Source organism: Helianthus annuus, chromosome 8 (assembly GCF_002127325.2).
Source record: "Helianthus annuus cultivar XRQ/B chromosome 8, HanXRQr2.0-SUNRISE, whole genome shotgun sequence".
NCBI classification, from domain to species: domain Eukaryota; kingdom Viridiplantae; phylum Streptophyta; class Magnoliopsida; order Asterales; family Asteraceae; genus Helianthus; species Helianthus annuus.
Window position 1 is genome coordinate 77,286,451 of NC_035440.2, and position 6,985 is coordinate 77,293,435.

General features: G+C 35.4%; 1 long non-coding RNA gene across 1 annotated transcript; it reads left to right on the top strand.

Moving 5' to 3' along the window:
• Positions 1-610: 610 nt before the first annotated feature.
• Positions 611-2,187, top strand: LOC110871197. Its single transcript, XR_002553550.2, has 3 exons — positions 611-768; positions 1,324-1,377; positions 1,896-2,187. It is a non-coding gene; the product is annotated as an uncharacterized LOC110871197 (long non-coding RNA).
• The last annotated feature ends 4,798 nt before the right edge of the window (positions 2,188-6,985 follow it).

Genomic DNA, 6,985 nt, shown 5'->3' on the forward strand with positions numbered 1-6,985 from the left:
AACTTGAACAAAACAAGATCCTTTGACTCGGATTGTGACCCAATGTGATGTCAAACCTTTCAAACGACAAATCTGGTTCAATTTCACATGCACTTTATTGGTATTTGAAATCACTGGCCGACAACATTTTTATACCTACTGATTTAAATGGACCAACAAACCCACTGGGCCGACAACATTTAGACTTAAACAAAATCTCATTGGACCTCTTGGTTTGGAGATTAACAAGATGACTGGGCCGCAATTTTTATAGACAAATGGGTCGGAGCCTTTAATTGTTTCACATGGATTACAACAGTGGCCAACAAAGACTTAATTTCATGCAATCTTCACATGGGCCGATGTCAGATAAAGGATTGTGTAACACCCCAAAATATGCAAATCATTTATGTTACCTAAAATATCTAGTCTTGTTATATTTGACCTAGTTAAGTATTTATGTTAGTAACTTGATTAGAAGGAAGGTTATTTGACAAATAAACAATCTAAGTTATTAGAGGGACTAAACTTGTGAAAAAGAATGGGAAATGTCTAAAAATAAACCATTACAAATTACAAGGGGGCTGAATGTGGTAAAATGGAAAGATGAGTTATAGTAATAACAAAAACTCAAAAACACACATCTGGGTGTGTTGGAGTTCGACGACCAGAAGGGAAAAAAGGGGGTAAACCCTAGTTGATCAAAAATCCAGCAATTGATAAGGGATTTCAAGGTTTAGTTGATGCATGAAGCTCAATTCTCGACCATCTAACCTTTCTTAACAAACGGTAAGTCGAATTTGAGATTTGGTGATTATGAAGAAAGTGGGTTTTACCCAATCTTGAAGTTAAATGAGAGATTGAATGATTTTTAGTTAGATTAGCACTATAGAACAAGGATTATGTTGAGATTACTCATCTTAGTGTTTTAAGTAGGAAAAACCCCATTTGTGTGAAATGATGATGATGAATGATTAATGTGTAGGAGTAGCAATTGTTAGAATGTTGTGATGGAAACATGCTTGAATTTTATCTTTGATAAATAGGCTGTTAAAAGGATGAATACTATGTGAAATTATGATTTTTGTTGAATTATGATAAGAACTAGTAGGATTATGAATTGAACACTTGTACATGATGCATTGTTAGTAGTACGCACGCCAAGTGTTCGATAAAATGTCTCAACTAGAAATTCTGCACTTTTGACTTGAATCACATATATGATAATCATGTCTTAAGTATGTACATAACACTTATAATGAGTTATGATGCTTTATCCCAAAAGTAGTAGTGACAAGTAAGAATGGAATGAAAAGATTTTAATGTAAACATGTTAATGTATAGGGATAAAGGAGGAGAGTTCGAGTCGCACAAAGCAAGAAGGAAATCAAGACCGAGGTACGTTAGTGTACACCCTATTTATATTATGATATTATATGCATTATAATCTCAATCTAATTGTGTCGTTATGCTTCAATTGTGGGAATTGAATTCTATGATTTTTCGAAAGTATAAGTAAGGTCCGTCATAACGGATTGTAAGGAATGTAGAAGATATGAAAGATAATGCATCATATCCGGTTCTTTTAGTTGAACCGGGTATGGGAAGTTATGTATGCGATGGACGAAAGCCTACCCGATCCATTTTTCTCGGATCGGGGTATGATGTAAGAATGAAATGGCTATGATTGTTCATTATGAACAAATCGAATGAAGGTGATGTAATGATGCTAGTATCCGTTCCTAACGGGTATGTTAAGTAAAGTATGCTTAGCCTCTATTTGAGACAAGCATGTAAGGAACCGTTTAACGGTTAGTAAAGTAACTGAATGATGCTTATCCGAAAAAGAAATAAATGGGTTATTACCGAAAATTGTTAGTGGCGAAATACTAACCTATTTGTTATGTCAAATGTAGGTAAATCCTCAATGTTGGCGACTTGGCAAATTGGAGCGAGCATATGCACACTTTATGAACATCAAGCGCTTCCGCTATTATATATTAATGTTTTGGGTCAAATTTCCGTTTTTGGAATGACATTGTTAGTAGTTACACTTGCTAATACTTGGTGTATGGTCTTAGTCGTGTCTAGTTGAACGGGTCGTAAATTTGTTTGTTTGTTAATGGTTAATACAGGGATATATTCGTCTTACGGACGGGTCATGCCCAAATTTCGTTAAAATCACGTGATAATGATACTAGTGTTTTTTTTTTTCCTTTTAAGTTGTAAAAGATTTGTACATTTTAAAAGTTTATGTTTTTAGCGTCTTTCGGATGTCATTCCTTCTAGACGCAAATACGGGTGTTTCAAGTTGGTATCAGAGCCAAGGTTTGAGGGATTCGAGCATATGATCTGATGCTCGAACTCAAACTGATGGCTCGATCGAAAGTGTGCTCGCTCCAAGATCGCCAATGAGGTAACAATTTACGTTTTTGGTAAAATGCTAGTATGTGTAAGGTGTTTAAATATAATATTTAAGTTAATTACGTGGAGTAAATATGGGGGGCCATACGGGGAGTTCCAGGAACCGTATGGCTGAAAACGGACCCGGGAAATGGTCGAGACATCCAAAAATTAAGTGCAGCAGCGGTTCAGCTTTCGGGAGGCCGTCGCCAACGGGCTGCCAGCCGTCGCCGACGCCCCCCTTTGGGCCGACGCCCTAAATTGCTGCTTACGGACAAAGTGGCCGACGCCACATTTCTGGGGCCCATCGCCGACGGGGTGTGAGGCCGTTGCCGACGGCCAGCGGAAATCAAGTCCGCTGAAAAATTCTTGTTTTGCATTTTTTTCACATTTCGGGTTTCCGAATGGTCCGAAAGCCTACTAAATGTTTATTTAGGATCCATAAAAAGGCTTAATGAGATATATGCAACCACAATTAGTGATTATGATGGAAAGAAATTCGTAAGAGTCGAAAGTAATGTGTCGAATGACACGAATGAATGATGAGAGTTTAAAAGCGAGTAAAGTTTAAATTGTAAGAATGCGAATGAAGTAAATACGGACTAAAGAACTACGATGTATTGAAAGCTTGTGAATTATGATTTAAGTTTCCATACTTCTCAGAAATGCCCGTTTTATGTTCCTGTCAAGTTATAAGAAGATATAATAAGTTATGAAAAGTTATGTAGATCGTCGACGATAAAGTAAGAAAAAAAATTAAATTCGAATGTAATGTATGGAATGGTATGAAATAAATGACGAATGTATAAAGTGGAGTTGGAATTCATATGAAAATTTGGATGAATGTATGCTTTGATAGAATTATGCATTAGAGGCTTGTACCTTGTACATGAATGGTGTGAAGCTTACGTGTATTTAAGGATTTGCTTTAGTATGATTAAGAGGCGGATATGTGCTAAATGTGAATCATACGAGCTAATTAGTAAAGGACGTGTTGAAATTATGTTATATAGTTGTTTCGAATGAAATTTGCTAATTGTAGAATAATGGAGCATTAGCATGTGAAAATACGTGTGTGTGAATGTATATGTGTATTGTTTAGAGGATCACGTAAATTGTACATGACGTACAATACGAGTATGAGATACACAGGATATTATTATTATGACCTACCATATTTAGATGTATACATGTTCAAAGGTTTGAAGTGTGTAAACGAGACAGTTGACGTTCTGAAGGTCAACAGTATAGGAATATTATGAGATGGCCATTAGACACAATTGTTTAAGTAAAGAGTTAATGTGTTACGTACTAGATGAATTACGTGTTATGATGGATGATAGTTTAGTTGTATGAATTTGAAATGATATAATTGTTAATGAACGTCTCACTTATACGAAATTCTACTAACAACGGTCGATTAACGTATGGATAGAAAGAAAGTGAACAGTCGTATATATGCTCACATAAACTAATGATATTACGAAAGTACTGATATGTAATGATGGGAATCCTGTCAATTTACTTGAGTATGGATGGTAAAAAGGGTTAAGAGGAAGTAATAAAGTAAGCATGAACATAGACGCTAAAGGAAGGTGAATTTGTAATCAATTCGAATGTATTTACATAAAGATGTATGTGTGTTAGAATAATTGAAATTAATTGGAACGTATAAATAAATGAGAACTTGGTAATGTTAATGAAAGGTATGGAAAGGATAATAGTTCAGATGTTAGCTAAAGGCGTTTTGTAAGTGTGTTCGAATTGAAAGTAAGAACAACCTGTACTACAATACTTATATACAAAAGTACTGGGTGGTGGTTGACCTTAAAAGGTTATATTGTAGAAGTCATTGAATAATAATTACTTACAAATGCTGGAAGTATTACGTAAGAAATACGTGTTAAATAGGATACTCATTAGTAAAAGACATATTAGAGAACGTAGGTGAATTAATACCTAATGCGGTGAACAAACAAATGGAAATGGTATATTAAAGGATGGTCATGTATTGACCGAAGCTCGAGAAAAACATGGGAATCACCTCACTTATGTCCGGTCAAGCTAGCAAAAAGGGGGCTAATGATTCTTAAAGCAACGGATCAATATAAGAAAGAAAGAAGGATAAGAACGAAAAGTATAAGCCTGTGATTGAATGTAAGATAAACTAAAGAAAGAAGGGTGGGAACACCGCTAGAAATAGGATGTAAAGTGTCGCATCGAGACGCGCTACATGAAATAGGACATGGAATTAAGTGATAGGACCCAACACTCGAAGTTGAATGTAGAAGATTAAAATGAAAACGTTTCGTAAGAAATGACATGGTAAATGATACGGCAGAAGAAAGGAAGGTACGGAGGCAAATGTTTGAATCTGAGAAATGGATTCGACCATGTAAGGAATGAAAGGTTGAAACCCTAAGCAAGCACGGGTCAACCAGTAAGAATGAAAGGTAATGAATTAAAAGTTTGAATCCGTAAAGGAAGACGGATTAAACGAATAAGAATAGAAACTAAAAACGAGACTCAAATGAGTCATACGGGTCAAATGGTGATCGCCATTTGAACCCGGTATTTAATGTTCGATTTGTCAAGTTTATTACTTATAGGTGAGCATAATGTATGGGCGTGCATTGTCACAGTTTGGAAAGTATTAACCGTCGCAAAGTATGAATGACGAGTCAAGGGTTCTGACCCGCGTCAGGTAGGTATAAAAAGATTATATTTTTAATAGGAGCATAGGGCTCGACTAGAGAATGGTGTGTCAGGATAGGATAACTGATACCCATATGTGAGAATATGCTTATAATTAGACTTCTGAAAGGTCAAATGAAATAAATGAAGTCCTCGCAATTATGCAAGTATAAGGTACGAACATGTACCTCGATGCGACCACAATAGGTAAGGGGGTGTTAGTCTGATCTTGAGAGTTCAAACTGCGAAAGTTGACGAAATAGACAATAAAATGAAAGGATAGTATGTAAGAAATGGAATGCATTATATGTTTTAGCATGTATATAAGAAAATTGTGAAAGAGGCAATAGGCGAACAAACACCCTGTAGGACGCGATTATAAAAGGTTACGTACTAACTATTTATTTATAGATAAATATGATGGAATTCTTAGTGAGATGATAGTAATGAAGCTAGTGGAAGGATGCTCACCAGTGGGAGCATATTTCATGAATGAATGAGACCAATTCTGGTACAGAAGGTACATATAAAGAAGCGGATCGACCCGGCACACGGATAACTGACTTATGCACTAAAGGCCAGGTTAGTAAAATGTTTAGTTCTTGATTAATGATTAAGAATCCGTAGATTTATTTGTAAAAGTGAACAAAATGAATGGTAGAATAATTATGGTATGGTATACAATAATCGACCTGTAATGGTCAGCGTGAGAAGGTATGAATGTCATTGAGAGGGAGATCTAAAGGCCTTAAGTGAAAGTTTGAACTGAACTCGTTAAACGCTCGTATGGTGCTCGTACACATCATACCCAGTTCTTATCATAAGTAGTTCATGCAAGAAGCTAATAATAAAGTGTGCGAAGGATTAAATTTGAGGCTAAACTCAAATTTGTAATTAGTTCAAGTGACGGTAGTAACCATAGAATGATGCCTTATACTCGTATTAAGTATGAAAAGGTAATTAGGAAGTGGGTAGTTTTGTATTAGTACCACTAAGTCATTAAATGTTTATAGAATACGTATAATGTTATGCTAAGCCCTCATGTGAACAAGAAAGAAATTAGAAGAACGTTAGTAATGGGATAATGGGGTTGCTCATGATTACAATAATAAATTATATAGTGCATGATTCGTGTGCGGAATGAAATAAATCGATTTATTTATATTAGTAAATGTATGAATATGTTACGCTTATTTAGAAAGGTAGAAACAAGCCGTAAGCATAAGCTTGTACGACCAATAGTATACATTGGGAATAAATTTCAATGAACGAACCGCTAGTGATGATGTATGCTGGGAACTAGCATTATAAAGTGAAAACGACACTAATAAGAGCTCTGGATCAGATTCTGACATATATGTGATTATGAAAGTAATTTACTTGATTTAAGAATGGAGGGACAATGCGTACAAATACGTTTATGCATGAATGAAACTCTTGCCAAGATCCCGAATGTGTCTATGTTGTATTAAGCATCGTGAATGAATAGATGAAAAAGTAAGAGTAGAAGTGGTCTAATTGGGATGAGAAAGGTTTCGGGGATGAAACCTCCTTTAAGGGGGGTAGACTTGTAACACCCCAAAATATGCAAATCATTTATGTTACCTAAAATATCTAGTCTTGTTATATTTGACCTAGTTAAGTATTTATGTTAGTAACTTGATTAGAAGGAAGGTTATTTGACAAATAAACAATCTAAGTAATTAGAGGGACTAAACTTGTGAAAAAGAATGGGAAATGTCTAAAAATAAACCATTACAAATTACAAGGGGGCTGAATGTGGTAAAATGGAAAGATGAGTTATAGTAATAATAAAAACTCAAAAACACACATCTGGGTGTGTTGGAGTTCGACGACCAGAAGGGAAAAAAGGGGGTAAACCCTAGTTGATCAAAAATCCAGCAATTAA